Source organism: Nicotiana tabacum, chromosome 22 (genome assembly GCF_000715075.1).
Source record: "Nicotiana tabacum cultivar K326 chromosome 22, ASM71507v2, whole genome shotgun sequence".
NCBI lineage: Eukaryota > Viridiplantae > Streptophyta > Magnoliopsida > Solanales > Solanaceae > Nicotiana > Nicotiana tabacum.
The window spans coordinates 218,133,307-218,157,319 of NC_134101.1; the positions used below are offsets into that span (position 1 = coordinate 218,133,307).

Consider the following 24,013-nt stretch of genomic DNA (forward strand, 5'->3'; position numbering starts at 1 on the left):
AGGCTCACTAGTTGAATATAGTATAGAAAATTATCGTATCTACAGGGATTGGATTTAAACAGTATTTTCGTAGCTTCTAGTTTTAATTGCTATCCAAGATGATTAACACTTTATAGTTGTATGATTTAAAACTAAAATTTACTAAAAGTCTAAATTATTGGCTAATGACAATCACAACAAGAGTAAGCAAAGAAGATATCAATGAGAGAAAATAGGGGTTGATTGGATAGGTGCAAGGTACTTGTTTAGGAATCAACTCTAGTTACTTCAATCTATAGTTCAAGTGAGTCTCTCGAATTCACTCTATTATTAGTTTGAATGTTCAGTAGAAACTCCTCTCTCGATTAAGTCTCAACCTCACAATATAAACTAAGTTAGGCTCAGTGAAGATATGCAAGAATTCGTAGTGGGTTAATCTTTAGGAGAACCTCTTTCGATTATCCTTCTAAATAGGTCTAAACATTAATTCAACTAGTCTCTTTTTCGATAACTAAGAAGAATCAACGAATTCAACCAACAAGATAATGCAAAACACCACAAATTAGCCTCTTTCGATTACATAAGCATGTGAATAAATATGCAACCATAAAAATACCTAAAACGATTCAATACATAAAACTAGAGTTACTATCTACAAAAAATTCTCAAAACACCAAATCCATCAATCCCTACGGAATAATTACTCTATGGATATGGAGAAATTCATCAAAAGTAAGTTTAAGTCAAAGAAAAACATAAACATCCAAACCCTTGTCTTGGGTGAGAATGAATGGTGAAATCCTTGTGCTCTTGCTTCTCCCTCCTCTTCTTAGCTTCCTTAGGTCTAAATTATGTCAAAAGTCCTCCAAATACCGTGTTTCCATGCATATATACCAAGTAAGGTCGGAAAACAAATACACCTTTTCCTATGCAAAAAAAGGACACTTTTCCCGGACAGGACGTGCGTGGCCGCGCACTTGGTCGCGCACTTTTCACACTTGCTGCCCCATATGCACGGTCAGTTCGCGGCTGCGCACTTTTCACCCTGTTCTGTTAGAAATATGAAGAAACATAAAACATAAAAGTTGTAGCCCTTTGAATTATCTTTCCAACAATATATTGTGTAGCCCAATGGAGTTCTTAACAAAGAGTTATGTGTATTTTACTAGACAGTGCATAATATGCCTACTCGATTCTTTGTTTCGTTGCACTATCATCCGTTGATCCCCGAACACGATCCTGGCTTAATTTCTTGGGCTTTTACTTAGACTTCAAAGCTCCAAATCACTTGAATTCATTCCATAATATCTACATAGCTCAGAATCACTCCTACAAGGCATAAAACATACAATTAGAGCAAAACACTAGCGATTAAAGCTCAAATTCAACTAAGGTGTATTAAATTGGAGTGCAAAAAGCGACTAAAACATGAGATTATAGCCTACCATCAGTTACTTTTTTTTAGTATATTTTTTGTTCATATTCAATTTGATATTTAAGTGTTTTCAAACTTTTAAGGCTTAGAATTAAGGCTTAAAATTAAACTTTTAAACTTTATAATTAAATTTTAAAATTGAAATTTGAATTATAAAATTTGAAAATTAAAATTAAGTGGCTACATAAAATTATTTTATAAGACCAATATGTAAGGATCAAACTTCAAAGGCTTTCATTTCATATTTTCATTGCATAATAATACTTCAAATTAACTTGTCTAATACACTAACACAATAAGCTTAAATAAGTCTAACAAATTTAAAATAACACAAATTGTCTCAAATCAACTTAAAATACGAATTGGTGGAGGACACTCAAGACAACCCTTGATATGCCTCCTTAAACTAGCTGTGCCTTCCCCCCTTTCGACGAACATTAAAGACTAGACCACAGTTCTTACACTGAACTTTGCGAACCTTTTGATTTTCTTCTACCACCTCAAAGTGTTCCCAAACATGTGAGGGCACTCAAGAAGTACGGTGCATGATTTAACTTGAACCTAACAAAAATGGTAACCACACTTCACTTGATAATTATAATATTGTAGTGGCTACCATAAATAATTGATAAACTTGAAATATTAATTAATTGAGAACTTGAGAGCAATAAGCAATTCAATAATCAAAAGGGAATTGACAGAGAAATAGAGTAGAAGAAGAGAGCAAGTTGTGGGAAAAGATGAAGAAGAGGGGAGCTATTTATAGTTATTAAAAGGCTAAGAATGTAATTTATCAATTATTAGGGGATGAAGGGGCTATTTTAGTAAGGAGATAGGCCGAAATGGCTAAAAGTGCAAAAAATGGCAGTTGCCTAACGGTCATTTTTTATTTTGACCGTTGGAAACGGTCAGAATTTAAAATAAAAAAAATTACAACATAAACTAGGCTGGACCGGGCTGGAAGGGTTAGCGAGCTAGCCGGATTCCGGTGCACCGGTAGCAAAAAAGGCCCGACTGTTGATACCCAATTTTTCCCTGTATACTTTTTTATAAATGCAAAATACTTTCAAAATAGCATATGTATGCAAATATAAGTGTGTCCAAATGTTTTAGTATTTTTCCTAATTTTTTAAAGATTTTTTAATCAATTTATTGCCCTATTTTAGCAGTACAAAAACCAATAATTATTCCTCCAATTATCATTTTGGTGATTAACTTATTTAATTCTCATATTTATACCAAAATATAGTTAAGGTAATTTTTACAAATTTTTTTAGTATTTTTAAAGCTAAATTGCAAAATTTGTAATTTCAGCCTATTGTAAGATTTAATTGCGTTTATAATTAAAAAATTAATTCCAGTATTTTTTACTTAATATTTATACATTATTAATTAGTTTGGTACCTTTAATTTATTTCCAGAAATCATTTACTATTTTTTATAAAATGAAAAGGGGAAAAGTGGCTATTTAAATACTAGCCCTATTTCATTTCAGTTGTAGCCCAAATCAACCCCCCAATTCAACCCAGTTGCAATTTTAAATTACCCGACCCCTGACCCGTTTATCCAACACGCCCGGCTCCCCTTTTTATCCAGGTCGTTGATCAAAATGATCAAAATGATCAACGGCCACGATTCTACCTTTCCTTTTTTAATTCACAAACACCCCAACCCTAAAATCATTTTCATTCACCCGCCACCTCTGAAACCCCTCTCCTCTCTCAAACTCTCTCGAACCTTCCCTAACCCTAGCCGCCTCTCATCATCTTCTACCTCGAAACCCACCGGAAACCATGGCTTCCCAAGCTGTGAGGGCCCTATACTCACCTCCCCTTGCTCTTACACACCTGATACCTAAAGATTTGAGGCCAGGCCTCGAAGGTTTGCACCCAGACCTCTGCCGATTCAAGGTTTCAGAGTCATCGCCGGCTTTGCTCCGGCGTACCATGGTGTTTTAAGCCTAGTTTTGACCTCTCCAACTCAGATCGGTGACCTTTTCAAAGCCTTTCTCATTTCTAGGGTTCTTCTGAAACCCTAACCCTTTGAGGTTCTCTCCGATCTCTTTAGATCCATTGTGTATCTATGCTCTCTTTGAGTTTTCAAACGATCTCCCTAACTTTTCTTTCGAAAATTACATTTTTCAAAGTCTTTCTTTTACGATTTAGGGTTTTCTGAAAATGCTTAAGTGTTTCTCTGACTTTCTTTTACTTTTCTTTTGTGTGTATTTGCCTCTACTGTGTTCTATTTTTTCCTTCTACCATGTATGTTCTTCTACTGTGCTTTCTATATTTCGTTCTTGTATGTTCTTCTACTATGCTTTCTATACTATGTTCTTGTATACTTTTCTACTATGTCCTGCTATTTTCTTCTACTATGTTCTGGTATGTTTCACCTACTGTATTCTTCTATCGTGTTCTTAAGTGTTCTTACTATTTTTCTTCTATTAAACTTTGTTTAAGTTTCTTTTAAAAGGATCTTCTTAAGCATACTTTCTTCTACTGTTCTTATCAGTCTTTTCTCATCATGTTTCAAATTAGTTTCTTTACTCTGTTTGCCTTGAACCCCTCTACTGTATTTACATGTTATTAATGAGTTCTGTTGCTGGAAGAAGCATGTTAGAAGTTTCAGTTTTTTCTGAAACCTCTAAACATGTTTTGATTCGACTACTTGCCTCCTCATCTCTGTACTTGATTCAAGGTGGAAACCCTAGAATTTGGGGGTTCTGCCGAGGTTTGAATGAACTAGGGTTTTATTTTAGAACCCTTAACTCTTTCATACTGACTTTGAGTCTCTGAACTAACTCATACAATGCTGAACCTTTTGCTAAACTCTTCTACAATGGATTTTTCAACTGATTTACACGACAGTCTTCTTTCATGCTCACATGCTCCTTATATATGATGAATTTTCCTCTAAATGGTTTTCAAATTTGCAATTAGGGCAAACTTCCTTCTGAATATAGCTTGATTGATTTCTTTCCATCTTTTACCGATTTCCTCTGTTACTCGACTTAAGTAAAACCCTTCTTCATCTTTTCTGACTTGGTTCATTCATACCAAATCTCAGACCTTGTGATTTACTTGCTATTAATTGACTCCCTTACCTTATTTGCACAAACCGTATACTGTCAAAACCCTGTCCTTAAATAACCTTTATGTATTTTCCCTCAATTGCATGCTTTACACAAAGTGTTTATTCAATTCCTTTCCTTAAAATGTTTTACTCGTTTTGAATCTGAATCCCTTAATTAAGGGAAGCCTTGTGTAATTGATTGACAATCATTTTTCAAACTATTTTCTTACCTTATTTCTGCTTGCTTTCTACACTATAAAAGGCACGACCCTTTTCACAAAACACACACTTCAGACTTCACAATTTCACAATCTCTTCTAAACTCACACTTACAGTATTCTGTCTTCCTGTTTGCACTTTGGGTTTTACAAGACTACTGCTTTTTCTACTTATTTCTTCGAAACTGATATGTCCTGATTTAAGTTTCAGCATCACCCCAATGTGTTTACTTACACTCTTTGTATCCATGTCTACTTTATTATTTTCTGTAGAGTTCGACATTTAGCTTAGTAATGCCTATGTTCTACTGCCTGTTTTTGTTGTGAATCTTTGATCCCTATCCCATTACCCCTATGTGTTTGTAAATTGTGGCTTAGGGCATGGCAATATGAGTTGTTGTCCATGAACTGAGCTTTGAATTAATGGGGTCTTAACCTCTAAACAGGCTAGAGGGAGTGCCAACACATCCCATTGCTGGGTATGCCCATCAGCCTGCTTTTCTTGTGCTCTCGCAATCCCCCATTCCATATATCCCTATTGTACTGTTTCCCTTCCCTTTTTCCCCTTTCAGAATTCTGCACTTGCACTCTCTCCTAGTCTCTAAGTTCTTCCCCCCTCTTATGAGCCTTGCCTTGGGACCTTGAGTTCCCTCTGAACTTGGACACCTGAGGGCCGGACCTTCCACACTACACTTTGGCTTAATATGGCGATACATTTGGATGTAAGCACTGCCCGGAGTTCTTATGAAACTCTTAGGGAACTCTGACACACCCAAGTGGTAGAAAGGCTTTGAAACATGATCTTTGGAGTTGGTTTACTCCATACTTCAGACAGGAAGTTTGAATCGGCTCTCCTTGATTGTAATTTTCAACTTCTGATGTATTTTCGTTACTTTATTTTTCTGGACTGTAATAACTTTGTAATAAACTATTGGGATGGCTGGTGAAAAAGGGGGGAATAACTATGTATGTAAAAGGGGTAGATATCCTGCTCATAGGGAATTTCTGATCTCTACATATCACATAATATCCTGCCTATGGGAATTCTGCACTTTCATATGTAGATACTATGCCTATAAGGAATTTAGCATTCATATGGATATCCTACCTATAGTTAAATTTCTACATCTCTCATATAGATACCATGCTCATAGTTAACTGGAAATCTGAATCCTGCATATGCATCTGTCACTAGGCAAACCTGTTTATAGGGCTTAAATAACTAACTGTATCTAGATATCATGTTCATAGGCTTAAACGAAGTACAACATTTAGATGCCATGCCTATAGGATTTTTGCACTCTTGCTATGTCTGTAAAAGTTTCCAAACTCGACAACACATAGAAATCATGCCTATAGGAGCTTTAATCGAATCTGAATCGCTTCATTTGCTTATAAGTTTAAAACCAATCACAAATGACTTGTGCTCTTTTGCTAAAACTCACCTTTCTTTAATAACAAACGATTTTTTTTCTTAAACCAGTATGTATTCATGTTTACTTCATTGTTTCTGGAATCAGTAGATATCATGCCTATAGGGTCTTCGTCTAACACTTAGGCAAGCCATAGGGTGAAAGTTTATAAACTGAATCAGATTTTATATGCTACAACCAGCAGGCAGGCCTGATTCGAGCTTCTTATCTGAACTATGTAATAAATCAGTCTGCCTCGACCCTTTAAGTTTTAATCAGACCTTAAACAGTACATGCAAGTCATGTTGCATTATGTGCTTTCTCTGGTTTAAAAGAGGTCTGTTTGAGCCCTTTTATTTGTTTATATGCTTTCCCCAAACTTGCTATATATGTTTTGTTTGTCGCCTTAGTATTTTACCTTTTGAAACCACAAATAAGCCCAATACCTCCTCCCTCTAAGATTAGTAGTCCCTAGTGCCTCCGGGGCTGATAGAATTGGGTCGGGTAATAGCATGCAATAAGTAAACGAGACCATTCCGCGCTTTAATACCTTAACATGGTGGGAAAGAGTAGATATGGATATGATGACCATGCAATAACATCACGTGTAGCCCCTCACTGAGGAGTGATTACTGGATGTTGTGTGGGGTGATCCATATTATTAATAAACTTAGGACCCTCCTTTCTTTTGTTTTTTTTTGTTTCTTTTAAATCTTTTTAAACCATTTCTTTTAAGAAAATCAACTCTTTTAGTTCTTTTTCTTACTTTTGTTTATTACGTGAAAACCCTCCTCTTATTTGAAGCTTTTATTTGTCTATGTGTTGTTCGTACTTAAAGTCATAATAATAGCTTGGTCGGGAACCACACTAGTGGATCTTGAGGGGTGCCTAACACTTTCCCCTTGAGATAATTTCAAGCCCTTACCCAATCTCTGGTTGTTCAAATCAAACCTTCCCTAGTGTCCTAATGCACTCAAATCATTAGGTGACGACTCTTCACTTCAAACCCAATTCCCCAAAGGGAATGAGTTGTCCTTCCAAATGTCATAAACCCGATTTCGCGAGAAAAAGGGGGCGTGACATTGATCCTATTCATCTGGGGATGACTTTTGAGCTTTTACCATTTCTGACTATTATTGTGATTTATGCTTCTTTATGCGCAATTATTTGTTTATTTCTTTTAAGCATTCAATTTTCTTTTCGATTGCAAAGCTGACTTGCCTTTTTGTTTCTTTTCCTTTACTGCTTTCCTTTACCACCTCTTTAAATTATGAAAAACTATTGTATTTACAGTTTTCCTAATGTGCAAATACGTGACAACCTGCTTTCATTTTTGCATAACCATGCTCAACATCATATTCCACTCGTGTCAAACAAAATGCCATATCAACGATTATAATAAGTGGTTGCGCTCTTCTGATATTATCACCAATAAATCCGAAAAAGGCATATTTACGGTAAAACTAGTCAATCAACGGTGTAGTCGACGATTCCGTGCCTTTCTCCCTTGAGTTGTCTGCTCAAGGGTACCAGTCTAAAACCCCATAGAAACCTTACTCTGTTTAACTATGCATGCATCATGGTCAAACCTAGCCAAGTCAGTTATGTTGTCCGCATAATGACTCTTTAAGATGTCCTTGTCCAAAGTCCACTGGGTTTCCCTAAAACCCAAACAGACACTATCACATTCTGTGCATTTATTCGGAGAACTAAATTTTTTTATGCCAATTATTGATATTTAAATAGCCAAGTCTGGTAGGGGTAGGGTTTTAACCCTTTTGTTTTATAGAAAATGAAGAACGAGGTCCCCAACTTCGGTATGGTTAGCATACCCTCACTCTTGCTAGACTGGTGTAGGAGTCTTCCATCAAATGACCAAATCAACGAGTGGAAAGAGAGGGCCACCAAAGCTAGCGAAAAGTTGGAATATCTAGAGTACAGTCTGCTGGAATTGGAAGGGAAAGTGAGGAAGAGAGTCACCGACTACCGGAACGCTGAAGGAAACGAAGGAGAACACATGGCAAAGACATTTCTACTGGTGAACCTATGCGAGCTGGAGGATTTGATTAACGAGAGCATTCAAACTGAGGAAGGTCCTGCTGGGACCAAATAGATAGGAATTTGTTTTTTCTCTTTATGAATGTAATAAGGCCAATGACCACTAGTGACATTTTATTTCCTGTTATTTAGCTTCGTTTTGGGATTCTTCTACTTTTATTAATAAAATGAGGCATTTAGCATTCTATGTTCTCCAAATCAACTTGTCTCTAGGCCTACCTCAGGCACAAGAGGTTTCCCAAATTAGGACACGATTTACATTCTTGCACTATGTGTTTAAATTTTTTCTTATAATTCGCACTGACTTGTTACCTTTTTTGTTTTTACTTTTGTTTTATTTATTCCCCTCCCCAAAGGTTAGTTCGTGCACTCTGGCATCATCATTAAATTCTACAAGATCCAAAGGCCCTTCCATACAGGCAGTGAGCAGAGGAGCATGCCTCAACAATTGGACCATCAGAACCACCAAAGCCCGGAAATCCTCGGGCATTACTATTACATATCTTGATAAACCAATGGTTGTGACATGCAACGAGACAACGCAACAAACAGACATATATTTAGAGAAAGATGATATACCGGAAGAGATTGTTAAAGAGGTTAAAAATTTTGAGAACAGACCTAAGTCCAACCTGGACGAGACTAAGATTGTTAACCTGGGAGATGTAGAAAATATCAAAGAAACTCAGATCAGCGTTCATTTGTCACCGTCAGAAAAGGAAGAATACACAGAATTTCTGAAGGCATATGAGGATATATTCGCCTGGTCATATGATGACATGACTGGTTTGAGCATATCTATTGTGGCCCACAAATTGCCAACTGATCCGACATGTCCACCGGTAAAATAGAAGCTCAGAAGGTTTAAACCCGACATGAGCCTGAAAATCAAGGAAGAAGTCACTAAGCAGGTCAAAGCTAAGGTCCTCAGGGTAGTAGAATATCCGACATGATTAGCCAATATTGTGCAGGTGCCAAAGAAGGATGGGAAGGTCAGAGTCTGTGTCGACTACCGGGATCTCAATCGGGCCAATCCAAAGGATGGCTTCCCCTTGCCGAACATATACATCCTGATTGACAATTACGCCAAGCATGAGTTGCAATCATTTGTAGATTGTTTCGCTGGATGGATGAAGAAGATGCTGAGAAAACGGTCTTCATTACGCCGTGGGGAATGTACTGTTACAAGATGATGTCGTTTGGGTTAAAGAATGCAGGGTCCACCTACATAAGGGCCATGACTACCATCTTCCATGATATGATACACAATGAGATAGAGTTGTACGTAGATGATATTATTATCAAGTCCAAGAAAGCCACTGATCAAATGGAAGATTTGAGGAAATTCTTCAATAGACTGCGAAGGTACAACCTGAAACTGAATCCCGCAAAGTGTGCATTCGGGGTTCCTGCTGGAAAGCTACTTGGGTTCATTGTGAGTCACCGAGGGATAGAACTGGATCCATCTAAGGTCAAAGCTATTCAAGAACTGTCACCGCCAAAGAACAAGAAGGACGTAATGAGCTTCTTGGGAGACTTAACTACATCAGCCGGTTCATAGCACGATCTACGGTCATCTGTGAGCCGATCTTTAAGATGTTGAAGAAGGACGCCGCTACCACATGGACTGATGATTGCCAAAAAGATTTCGAAAAAATCAAGGAATACCTATCAATACCACCAGTCTTAGTTCTGCCTGAGCCGGGTAGACCTCTATTACTCTACCTTGCAATATTGGATGGAGCGTTCGGTTGTGTTCTGGGGCAGCATGATGAAACGAGGAGGAAGGAGCAGGCCATCTATTACCTCAGTAAGAAGTTCACCCTGTACGAGGCTCAATATTCTCTGTTAGAGCACACCTGTTGTGCTTTGACTTGGGTATCTCAGAAGTTGATGCACAACTTCTGTGCTTATACTACATATCTTATATCAATAATAGATCCCTTGAAGTACATCTTTCAGAAGCCCATGCCCACTGGCAAGCTGGCCAAGTGGCAAATCCTGTTGAGTCAATTTGACATTGTCTACGTGACTCAGAAAGCAATCAAAGAATAGGCACTAACAGATCACCTTGCTGAAAATCCCGTGGACGGAGAATACGAACCCCTGAAAACATATTTTCCTGATGAAGAGGTATCATTCATAGGAGAAGACATTGCAGAATCCTATGACAGTTGGAGAATGTTTTTCGATGGAGCAGCAAATTTCAAAGGAGTTGGCATAGGAGCAGTCCTAGTATTAGAAACCGGTCAGCATTATCCGGTATCTGCCAAGCTCAGGTTCCCATGCACCAACAATATGGCTGAGTACTAAGCCTGCATCTTAGCGCTCAAGATGGCCATTGACATGAACATCTAAGAGTTGCTAGTAATTGGGGATTCAGACTTGCTTATACATCAAGTCCGAGAAGAATGGGCGAACAAGAACGCCAAAATACTTCCTTATCTGCATCATGTACAGGAGTTGAGAAAGAGGTTCACAAAGACAGAATTCCAACATGTTCCCAGGGTCCATAATGAATTCGCCGATGCACTGGCTACCCTATCATCCATGATACAACATCCAGACAAGAATTTCATTGATCTCGTTCCGGTAAAGATCCATAATCAGCCTGCTTACTGTGCTCATGTCGAAGAAGAAGCAGACGGAAAGCCTTGGTTTCATGATATCAAGGAATACTTGGCAAAAAGAGAATACCCAGAACTCGCAAACGCTACTCAGAAGCGCACACTTCGGAGGTTATCCAACAATTTCTTTCACACCGGAGGAATCCTGTACAGGAGGATTCCTGATTTGGGATTGCTAAGGTGTGTCAACGCAAAGGAAGCATCCATGCTATTAGAGGAAATTCATGCAGGGACTTGCGGTCCACATATGAATGGCTTTGTTTTAGAAAAGAAAATACTCCGAGCTGGTTACTTTTGGATAACTATGGAAACAAACTGCATCCAGTATGTCCGAAAGTGGCATCGCTGCCAGATACATGTATACATGATAAAGGTGCCTCCAAATGAGCTTAATGCAACAAGCTCGCCGTGTCCGTTCGTCGCCTGGGGAATGGATGTTATCGGACCAATCGAACCTGCCGCATCAAACAGGCACAAGTTTATCCTAGTAGCAGTTGATTATTTCACCAAATGGGTTGAAGCAGCATCTTACAGAGCAGTGACTAAGAAAGTCATGGCAGATTTTGTCCGCGACCGTATCGTTTGCCATCGGGATCCTTGAGTCAATTGTCACTGATAACGGTTCCAACATCAATAGTGACCTGATGAAAGTCATGTGTGAAACCTTTAAGATCAAACACAAGAATTCTACAGCCTACAGACCTTAGATGAACGGAGCCGTAGAAGCCACCAATAAGAATATCAAGAAGATATTGAGGAAAATAATAGAGAAGCATAAACAGTGGCACGAGAAGTTATCATTTGCTTTATTGGGGTACCGCACCACAGACCGCACATCAATTGGGGCAACCCCTATATGCTGGTCTACGATACAGAGGCAGTCATTCCCTCTGAGGTAGAAATTTCTTCCTTAAGGATCATACAAGAAGCAGAGCTCGACGACGCAGAATGGGTGAAGAGTCATTACGAGCAACTAGCTCTTTTAGACGGAAAGAGAATGAATGCAGTTTGCCACGGTCAGCTCTATCAGAACAGAATGTCCAGAGCCTTCAATAAAAGAGTCAAGCTTAGACAATTCACACCGGGACAGCTGGTGTTAAAGAAAAAATTTTTGCATCAAGATAAAGCCAAAGGGAAATTCCCTCCCAATTGGCAGGGTCCGTACATGGTTTACCGGGTTCTTACAGGAGGAGCCCTCGTACTTGTAGAAATGAACGGAGAAGTTTGGCCAAAGCCGATCAATTCAGACGCAGTCAAGCGATACTATGTATAATCTTTATGTTTTCCTTATATGATGTAATTTGAATTACGCCTGACCTGATTCCCGTTTAATAGGGGATACTTAGGCAGCCCTATGGGTTCGGTCACAATTCAATAAAATTTCCATTTCCCCCGCTATTGGAAACTAGGGCAGAATTTTAAGGAGGACCCTCAAAATTCCAAAGTCAATTCCAGCCATTCGTCAGAAGCAACAGCCGTCAGAAGCAACAGCCCAGTAAACTGGGGCAGAATTTTAAGGAGGGCCCTCAAAATTTTGGAGCAAGAGAAGTTGCAATGTCTTGAACCACGTCGCAGTCGTCGGTTCATCTAAAGAAAACTATTCTCGATTATGTATCTATACTATATTTTTTACTAAATCATGCATGTCTGTTACCAAAATTGCTCTGTTTAGCAACGCTACCCCAATGATACGCAAACAAGAGCCGAGCATGTCGACGGGAATACGAACTAACCTTTCCCCTTTGCAAAACTCACGATTTTTCTTTGGATGCAGGTACCCAAGTCGCAAAATCATCGAATATACAACTCATACTTTTCAGGAACACAACTCTCAGAACTATTACACATATTCACGGTCGCTATCCGCGCACAATATCCCCAGTAGCCACAATATCGCAATCAGCTATCAGCTAAGAAATTTTATTACTATTCACCTTTTATTTCCTGCATTGCATAAGGCTACCATTATGCCTTCCGAGACTAAGCTCTGTCTCCATCTGCATTCTCTGCATTGCATAAGGCTACTATTATGCCTTCCGAGGTTAAGCTCTACCTCCATCTTGCATGGCTGAAAGATCGCCATTTTACTTACATCTTGCATTGGCTGAAAGATCGCCACTTTATTTACATATTGCATCAGCTGAAAGATCGCCACTGCATTTATATCTTGCATCAGCTGAAAGATCGCCACTTTATTTATATCTTGCATGGCTGAAAGATCGCCACCTTATTTACATTTGCATTAGCTGAAAGATCGCCACCTACTGCATTTCATAGGCTGAAAGATCGCTGAATCATCCAAGGGCGTCATTGTTCGGAGGCACCATTTTCATAGCCCGAGAACGCCATGTCATGGCCTGAGGACCCCTTTTATCTTTTGCATATCATTATTGAAAGGCGTCATAGTTCGGAGGCATCATTCTCATGGCCCGAGAGCACCACTTCATGGCCTGCGAATCCTTATTATACACTTCATGGCTCAGGACATCATGGTCTGAGGACGTCATTCTAACCGTCCAAAGACAACATTTCATGGTCCAACGGGAACTTGCATCATGTTTAAATTTCCGCACAACATATTGTTCATTTGCAGGTAAACCGGCGAGCAACGACCATCCCAGCAGGAGCAATCCCGCTCCAGTTCCCGCAACCCTATTAGACTATTACCATCCATCCTAGCCCAAATATCGCGTACGTCTCGGAAAATCTCCATCGGCATATTCCGCCAACAGATCCTGAACTACATATGGACTGATTTCTGTAAGATCAGGGATATGTAGGCAGTTCAGGAGCTAGAGCTCGGTCAAAATCTTCAAACTATTCCGTTTGGTCAAAATTGGTCATCATATATTTACCCGATAACTCTTTCATCCTTCCCAGGTAAAGAGGGGCAGTTGTTGATACCTTTCCCTGTATATTTTTTATAAATGAAAAATACTTTCAAAATATCATATGTATGCATATATAAGTGTTTCCAGATGTTTTAGTATTTTTCCTAATTTTTTAAAGATTTTTAAAACAATTTATTGCCCAATTTTAGCAGTACAAAAACCAATAATTATTCCTCAAATTATCATTTTGGTGATTAACTTATTTTATTCTCATATTTATACCAAAATAAAGTTAAGGTAATTTTCACACATTTTTACAAATTTATTTAGTATTTTTAAAGCTAAATTGCATATAATTGCAATTTCAGCCTATTGTAAGATTTAATTGTGTTTATAATTAAAAAATTGATTCTAGTATTTTTTATTTAATATTTATAAATTATTAATTAGTTTGGTACCTTTAATTTATTTCCAGAAATCATTTACTATTTTTTATAAAATGAAAAGGGGAAAAGTGGCTATTTAAATACTAACCCTATTTCATTTCAATTGTAGCCCAAATCAACCCCCCAATTAAACCCAATTGCAATTTTAAATTACACGACCCTTGACTCGTTATCCAACCCGCCCGGCTCCCCTTTTGATCCAGGTCGTTGATCAAAATGATCAACGGCCACGATTCTACCTTTCCTTTTTTAATTCACAAACACCTCAACCCTAAAAACATTTTCATTCACCCGCCGCCTCTGAAACCCCTCTCCTCTCTCAAACTCTCTTGACCCTTCCCTAACCCTAGCCACCTCTCATCATCTTCTACCTCGAAACCCACCGGAAACCATGGTTTCCCAAGCTGTGAGGGCCCTATACTCACCTTCCCTTGCTCTTACACACCTGATACCTGAAGATTCGAGGCCAGGCCTCGAAGGTTTGCACCCAGACCTCTGTCGATTCAAGGTTCCATAGTCATCGCCGGCCTTGCTCCGGCGTACCATGGTATTTTGAGCCTGGGTCTGACCTCTCCGACTCAGATCGGTGACCTTTTCAAAGCCTTTCTCATTTCTAGGGTTCTTCTGAAACCCTAACCCTTTGAGGTTCTCTCCGATATCTTTAGATCCGTTGTGTATATGTGCTCTCTTTGAGTTTTCAAACGATCTCCCTAACTTTTCTTTCAAAAATTACATTTTTCAAAGTCTTTCTTTTATGATTTAGGGTTTTCTGAAAATGCTTAAGTGTTTCTCTCACTTTCTTTTCCTTTTCTTTTGTGTTTATTTGCCTCTACTGTGTTCTATTTTTTCCTTCTACCATGTATGTTCTTCTACTGTGCTTTCTATATTTCGTTCTTGTATGTTCTTCTACTGTGCTTTCTATACTATGTTTTTGTATGCTTTTCTACTATGTCCTGTTATTTTCTTCTACTATGTTCTGGTATGTTTCGCCTACTGTATTCTTCTACCGTGTTCTTAAGTGTTCTTACTATTTTTCTTCTATTGAACTTTGTTTAAGTTTCTTTTAAAAGGATCTTCTTAAGCATGCTTTCTTCTACTGTTCTTATCAGTCTTTTCTCATCATGTTTCGAATTAGTTTCTTTACTCTGTTTGCCTTGAACCCCTCTACTGTATTTACATGTTATTCATGAGTTCTGTTGCTGGAAGAAGCATGTTAGAAGTTTCAGTTTTTTCTGAAACCTCTAAACATGTTTCGATTCGACTACTTGCCTCCTCATCTCTGTACTTGATTCAAGGGGGAAACCCTAGAATTTGGGGGTTCTGCCGAGGTTTGATTGAACTAGGGTTTTATTTTAGAACCCTTAACTCTTTCAGACTGACTTTGAGTCTCTGAACTGAGTTTGGACATCTTTTTTTCATACAATGCTGAACCTTTTGCTAAACTCTTCTACATTGGAATTTCTACTGATTTACACGACAGTCTTTTTTCATGCTCACATGCTCCTAATATGTGATGAATTTTCCTCTAAATGGTTTTCAAATTTGCAATTAGTGCAAACTTCCTTCTGAATATAGATTGATTGATTTCTTTCCATCTTTTACTGATTTCCTCTGTTACTCGACTTAAGTAAAACCCTTCTTCATCTTTTCTGACTTGGTTCATTCATACCAAATCTCAGACCTTGTGATTTATTGGCTGTTAATTGACTCCCTTACCTTATTTGCACAAACCGTGTACTGTCAAAACCCTGTCCTTAAATAACCTTTATGTATTTGCCCTCAATTGCATGCTTTACACAAAGTGTTTATTCAATTCCTTTCCTTAAAAGTTTTTACTCGTTTTGAATCTGAATCCCTTAATTAAGGGAAGCCTTGTGTAATTGATTGACAATCATTTTTCAAACTATTTTCTTACCTTATTTCTGCTTGCTTTCTACACTATAAAAGGCACGACCCTTTTCACAAAACACACACTTCAGACTTCACAATTTCACAATCTCTTCTAAACTCACACTTACAGTATTCTGTCTTCCTGTTTGCACTTTGGGTTTTACAAGACTACTGCTTTTTCTACTTATTTCTTCGAAACTGGTATGTCCTGATTTAAGTTTCAGCATCACCCCAATGTGTTTACTTACAGTCTTTGTATCCATGTCTACTTTATTATTTTCTGTAGAGTTCAACATTTAGCTTTGTAATGCCTATGTTCTACTGCCTGTTTTTGTTGTGAATCTTTGCTCCATATCCCATTACCCCTATGTGATTGTAAATGGTGGCTTAGGGCATGGCAATATGAGTTGTTGTCCATGAACTGAGCTTTGAACCAATGGGGTCTTAACCTCTAAACAGGCTGGAGGGTATGCCAGCACATCCTATTGCTGGGTATGCCCATCAACCTTCTCTTCTTGTGCTCTCGCAATCCCTCATTCCATATATCCCTATTGTACTATTTCCCTTCCCTTTTTCCCCTTTCAGAATTCTGCACTTGCACTCTCTCCTAGTCTCTAAGTTCTGCCCCCCTCTTATGAGCCTTGCCTTGGGACCTTGAGTTCCCTCTGAACTTGGACACCTGAGGGCTGGCCCTTCCACACTGCACTTTGGCTTAATATGGCGATACATTTGGATGTAAGCACTGCCCGGAGTTCTTATGAAACTCTTAGGGAACTTTGACACACCCAAGTGGTAGAAAGGCTTTGAAACATGATCTTTGGAGTTGGTTTACTCCATACTTCAGACAGGAAGTTTGAATCGGCTCTCCTTGATTGTAATTTTCAACTTCTGATGTATTTTCTTTACTTTATTTTTCTGGACTGTAATAACTTTGTAATAAACTATTGGGATGGCTGGTGAAAAAGGGGGGAATAACTATGTATGTAAAAGGGGTAGATATCCTGCTCATAGGGAATTTCTGATCTCTGCATATCACATAGATATCCTGCCTATGGGAATTCTGCACTTTCATATGTAGATACTATGCCTATAAGGAATTCTGCACTTTCATATGTAGATACTATGCCTATAAGGAATTCTGCACTCATATAGATATCCTGCCTATAGGTTTCTGAAATTCTGCATTCATATGGATATCCTGCCTATAGTTAAATTTCTGCATCTCTCATATAGATACCATGCTCATAGTTAACTGGAAATCCGAATCTTGCATATGCATCTGTCACTAGGCAAACCTGTTTATAGGGCTTAAATAACTAACTGTATCTAGATATCATGTTCATAGGCTTAAACGAAGTACAGCATTTAGATGCTGCCTATAGGATTTCTGCAATCTTGTTATGTCTGTAAAAATTTCCAAACTCGACAACACATAGAAATCATGCCTATAGGAGCTTTAAACGAATCTGAATCGCTTCATTTGCTTATAAGTTTAAAACCAATCACAAATGACTTGTGCTCTTTTGCTAAAACTCACCTTTCTTTAATAACAAACGATTTTTTTTCTTAAACCAGTATGTATTCATGTTTACTTCATTGTTTCTGGAATCAGTAGATATCATGCCTATAGGGTCTTCGTCTAACACTTAGGCAAGCCATAGGGTGAAAGTTTATAAACTGAATCAGATTTTATATGCAACAACTAGAAGGCATGCCTGATTCGAGCTTCTTATCTGAACTATGTAATAAATCAGTCTGCCTCGACCCTTTAATTTTTAATCAGACCTAAAACAGTACATGCAAGTCATGCTACATTATGTGATTTTTTGGTTTAAAGGATGTCTGTTTGAGCCCTTTTATTTGTTTATATGCTTTCCCCAAACTCGCTATATGTGTTTTATTTGTCGCCTTAGTATTTTACCTTTTGAAATCACAAATAAGCTCAATACCTCCTCCCTCTAAGATTAGTAGTCCCTAGTGCCTCCGGGGCTGATAGGATTGGGGCGGGTAATAGCATGCAATAAGTAAATGAGACCATTCCGCGCTTTAATACCTTAACAGGGTGGGAAAGGGTAGATATGGATATGATGACCACGCAATAACATCACGTGTAGCCCCTCACTGAGGAGTGATTACCGGATGTTGTGTGGGGTGATCCGTATTATTAATAAACCTAGGACCCCCCTTCTCCTTTGTTTTCTTTGTTTCTTTTAAATCTTTTTAAACCATTCTTTTAAGAAAATCAACTCTTTTAGTTCATTTTTCTTACTTTTGTTTATTACGTGAAAAATCCTCTCTTATTTGAAGCCTTTATTTGCCTATGTGTTGTTCGTACTTAAAGTCACAATAATAGCTTGGCCGAGAACCATACTAGTGGATCTTGAGGGGTGCCTAACACCTTCCCCTTGAGATAATTTCAAGCCCTTATCCAATCTCTGGTTGTTTTAATCAAACCTTCCCTAGTGTCCTAATGCACTCAAATCATTAGGTGGCGACTCTTCACTTCAAACCCAATTCCCGAAAGGGAATGAGTTGTCTTCCCAAATGTCATAAACCCGATTTCGCGAGGAAAAGAGGGCGCGACACCGACCCCGTCCGGCACAACCTCCTACCCTAGCCAACCCGTCCCACCCCTTACCGAACCGGGCTGGTCCGGGCTGAACCGGATCGAACTGAGTTGTTAGTGGGTCGGCCCGACTTTATTAACACCCTTACTCTAAATACATTTATCTCTCTTTTCTTTGTTTTGATTACATAGTAAATCTTAACAAAATACGATGCTTGTTAAGAATAGAACAAGAGCTTAAAAATTGGTAGAGTCAAAGTATGTTTTGACTCTTTGTTTTTACTCGAACATTTCTATGTAATTAATAATAATATTAATTTATTATGAAATTTAAAATAAATGTTTGTTATAAACATATTTAAAAATTATAAATTGAGAAATAATAATCTACATTCCAACAACAACAACAACAACAACAACAACGACCCAATATAATCCCACAAGTGGGGTCTGGGGAGGGTAATATGTACGCAGACCTTATCCCTACCCCGAAGGGTAGAGAGGCTGTTTCCAGGAGACCCTCGGCTAAAAAAAAAAGCAATAGGATATAATATATTAGTACCATAAAAATGCGTAATAAAATAACAACAATATATAGGGGATACGAAATATGAAATACAAGATACGAAATACGAACTACGAATTAGATAGCTGGTATAGTACAACTAGAAGGTAAAGCCCTGCATCAATAGACGACCACTGACATTCCTAGTCTAACTCCTAACTAGATAGTCTCTCTCAGTTGTGCTGTAGAAATATTCACCCTCTCCCCTAACCTACAACCTTAATGCTCGACCTCCATAATTCCCTATCAAGGGTCATGTCCTCCGTAATCCTAAGTCGCGTCATGTCCTGCCTGATCACCTCTCCTCAATACTTCTTAGGTCTCCCTCTACCTCTCCGCGTGCCCACTACAGCCAGTCGCTCACACCTCCTCACCGGTGCATCAGTGCTCCTCCTCTGAATGTGCCCAAACCATCTGAGTCTTACTTCCCGCATCTTGTCCTCCATGGGGGCCACACCCACCTTCTCTCGAATATCTGCATTCCTAATCTTATCCATCCTTGTATGCCCGCACATCCACCTTAACATCCTCATCTCTGCTACTTTCATCTTCTGGGTGTGTAAGTTCTTTACCGGCCAACATTCAGTTCCATACAACATGGCAGGCCTAACTACTGCTCTATAAAACTTACCTTTTAGTAACGGTGGCACTTTCTTGTCACACAAAACTCCCGACGCTAACCTCCACTTCATCCACCCCACCCCTATACGGTGTGTGACATCCTCGTCAATCTCCCCGATCCCCTGAATAACCGATCCAAGGTACTTGAAACTATCTTTCTTGGGAATGACTTGAGAGTCAAGCCTCACTTCAACTCCCGCTTCCGTCGGCTCAACTCCAAATTTGCACTCGAGGTATTCCGTCTTCGTCCTACTCAACTTGAAACCTTTAGACTCAAGACCATGTCTCCAAATCTCTAGCCTCTCGTTGACGCCGCCTCTTGTCTCGTCAATTAGAATAATGTCATCAGCAAATAGCATGCACCATGGAACCTCCCCTTGAATATGATGAGTCAGTGCATCCATCACTAGGGCAAATAGGAATGGGCTGAGCGCAGACCCTTGGTGCAATCCCGTAATAACTGGAAAGTGTTCAGAGTCGCCTCCTACTGTCCTAACCCGAGTCTTAGCTCCATCATACATGTCTTTAATCACCCTAATATAGTTACTCGGGACCCCTTTATCCTCTAAGCAGCTCCATAAGACCTTCCTAGGAACCTTATCGTACGCTTTCTCCAGATCAATAAACACCATGTGGAGATCCTTCTTCTTATCTCTGTACTGTTCCACCATCCTCCTAATAAGGTGGATAGCTTCTGTGGTAGATCGTCCCGGCATGAACCCGAACTGGTTGTCTGAAATAGACACCGTCCTTCGCACTCTCATTTCTACCACTCTCTCCCAAACTTTCATGGTATGACTTAGTAATTTGATGCCCCTATAGTTGTTACAGCTCTGGACATCACCTTTGTTCTTATACAACGGGACCATTGTACTCCACCTCCACTCTTCAGGCATTCTATTAGTCTTGAATATAACACTAAACAATGCAGTAAGCCATTCCAAGCCTGCTTGACCCACACACCTCCACAGTTCAACCGGAATCTCGTCTGGCCCGGTAGCTCTGCCCCTTCTCATCTTACGCATTGCCTCCATGACTTCATCGATCTCAATGTCCCTACAATTACTTACTTCATGGTGACTGTCGACATTCCTCGATCCCCCAAGTATAATATCCTGATCCCCTTCTTCACTTAGAAGTTTATGAAAGTAGGTCTGCCACCTCCTCTTAATCTGGTCATCTCCCATCAAAACTTTGCCGTCATCATCTTTTATGCACCTCACTTGGTCCAGATCCCGAGTTGTCCTCTCTCTCGCCTTAGCGAGTCGGAATAACTTCTTCTCCCCACCTTTGTTCCTTATCTCCTCATACAGACGAGCAAAAGCTGTCGTTTTAGCCTCTGTCACTGCCATCTTCGCCTCCTTCCTAGCTACCTTATACCTTTGAATGTTCTCTCTCTTCTCCTCCTCGTCAGTGCTCCCTACTAACCTTAGGTAAGCCGCCTTCTTTGCTTCCACTTTACCTTGGACAACTGCATTCCACCATCAATCTCCTTTGTGTCCACCATAGTGTCCCGTAGATATCCCTAACACCTCTCTCGCCGCCTTTCTTATACAGTCCGCAGTCGTCGACCACATTGTGTTTGCGTCCCCACTACTTCTCCAAGCTCCCATTGCCGATAACCTTCCTTCCAACTCTTTAGCTTTATCCTTAGTTAAGGCGCCCCACCTAATCCTGGGGCGTCCTTGTACTGACCTCTTCTTCCTCCTTATCCTAATACAAATGTCCATCACCAAAAGCCTATGCTGCGTTGAGAGGGTCTCACCTGGGATAACCTTGCAGTCCTCGCACAACCTTCTGTCGCATCTCCTGAGGAGTAGATAGTCAATCTGAGTCTTCGCCACCGAACTTTGGTAAGTAACCAAATGTTCATCCCGCTTCGTAAAACTCGAGTTTGCAATGACTAGATCGAAAGCCTTGGCAAAGTCCAACAGCGCAATGCCCCCTCCGTTCCGCTCTCCGAAACCAAATCCGCCATGCACCTCAGTGTACCCACCTGCAGATAACCCAATATGACCATTGAAATCTCCTCCTATGAATAACCTCTCAGAAGGCGGTATACTACGAACAATCTCATCCAACCCCTCCCAAAATTGCCTTTTAATATCCTCATCCAAGCCTGCTTGTGGTGCGTACGCGCTAACGACATTTAAAGTACCCTCACCCACCACCAACTTTATAGTCATTAGCCTATCATTCACCCGCCTGACCTCTACCACGGACTCCCTAAGATGGCTATCTACCAGGATACCCACTCCATTCTTACCCCTCAGGACACCAGAGTACCACAACTTATACCCATCCACGTTTTTCGCCCTCGATCCGACCCACCTAGTTTCCTGGACACACGCTATATTAATCTTCCTCTTCTGCAGGATTTTCGCCAACTCTATGGATTTACTCGTTAGTGAACATATGTTCCATGACCCGATTCTCAACCTATATGCTCCCTTGCCCCCTCTACCTACCCTGCTACCCGACCCACCCCCTGAACCCCACCCCACACTCTGCCCCACCCGAGGACATGCCCTTATTCTATCATCCCAGACTGCAGCCACTACACCTACAACAATCTAGAGAAGTCTCGCTAGTGTACAACGTACACAAATCAAACTTGAAGGAAACACGTGGTAGCTAGTATCCTAGTTCAAAGGTTTAACTATTGCGAAGTAAAATAACAGTAATTTAGCTAACACCAAAAGGGAAACAGTAAAACAGGAGGTACCAATTCCCGATAACAAAACCTGTGGCTGATTTGCTGTGCTCGATGTAGTTGTACGCTCCCGCCCACTTGCTGACACTCGCCCAGGTTGCTCTCCTTTGCCAGTGCTCGTGCGCCCAACTTGTCTCCAATACTCCGAGAATTCCTGAAAATACAGAAAATACCACGACCAAAAAACCAGAAGGAGCTATCACCGCTACCTCTTTGCATTAATGAATCAAGGACGGAGTCGAAATGTCGGCCGTAACAATTGAACAACGATCGGAAACTCGGAATCACCACCTTGAGGGAATGAAAATAGTTCCCGTTTTTTAAACACAGGTGGTTATAAGATAAGATAAACAGAAAAAAGGTTCACCGTCGTTTAACACTTCACTGCCGGATCACATCAAACAGATCTCTATCCAAAATAGTCAAAAAAGCATCGCACATACAGAAACAGCTGATAGAGATGAGGAAAAGATGAGAGGAATAGCAATGAGAGAGTTGAAAGGAGAAGTGGGTAAAAGCGATTGGAAGTGCGGAGACAAAACTCAGACTGATATATGAAGTGAAGCAGCCGTAGATCAGCAAAAAGCTGTGGATCCCAAAATTCGAAGCAGATCTTGACCAAGTCAAAATCACTAATGTTAAATGACAAACTCAAAAAACAAGTACGGAATTAAACTTTTACAAAAATTAAGGTTCAAAACGATTTATAAGAAAATGAGTGAGTTTTTTGAGTAGAAGATTGTGGCGGCTGACGGCGGCGTAACGGCGGAAGATACTGCCGGAAACACCAAAGAGTAGAAGAGGGTGGTAGATCTCTTGAATCTGGTTTGGGTGTGAAAAAGAGCGAATCTAGGCCAAATATTATAGAAGGTTTATTTTACTTGAGATACCTCGCTTTCACCATATATCAACCTTCAAATACTCCGGCCAAGAATCTGCAGATATGAAATCCACCTTAAATTATGCTCAAATCAATGACAGGGCAAAATGGGCATCTGCTTTTACTAATTATTTTTGCTAATTATACAAACTAACTCTGGCAAGAATCAAAAGCTTCACGCAATGAATTATTGAATACATTCCAAATTAATAATATTTTTACACAACAAAAAGTTTAATAACGAACATTTTTTTTACCAACATGTGAATATAAGAAAGTTGACATAAACTTAGAAAATATTTTTTATAATAATTAATGATTAGAAAATAGAGTTAGTGCAATACAAAGTAAGCAAATCTTAATATGTTACATATATAAATATTAGATATTAATAAATATTAAATATTATTTATAATAAATATTAGATATTATTTATAACCAAGTATTTAAATTATACTTTTACTAGAATAATATTGTTAAATAAATTAATAAATAATACTTGTCAAGAATAATTGGTATCATGACTATCTTTCAAATGTAATCTCTTTATTTAAAATAATTAAGTTTTAATTATGAATTCATATTTTTTTACCAACTCATGAACATACTATGAAGTTAATGATTTGTCGCACTCTTTATATATCAAAAAGACATGAATTTAGAAGGTATTTTCTCTTCATAATTACTTATATTTAATGAA

At 39.2% G+C, this 24,013-nt stretch overlaps 1 long non-coding RNA gene across 5 annotated transcripts; it reads right to left on the minus strand.

Annotated features, from left to right (window-relative positions):
* Nucleotides 1-526: 526 nt before the first annotated feature.
* Nucleotides 527-23,513, minus strand: LOC142176527 (uncharacterized). 5 transcript variants are annotated; one of them, XR_012705189.1, is made up of 3 exons: nt 22,446-23,506; nt 1,893-1,975; nt 527-1,308 (listed from the first exon to the last, which is right to left on the minus strand). It is a non-coding gene; the product is annotated as an uncharacterized LOC142176527 (long non-coding RNA). The 5 variants fall into 5 exon arrangements; XR_012705186.1 differs by having other exon boundaries at nt 1,877-1,975; nt 22,465-23,505; XR_012705185.1 differs by having other exon boundaries at nt 1,877-1,975; nt 22,446-23,505.
* Nucleotides 23,514-24,013: the final 500 nt, after the last annotated feature.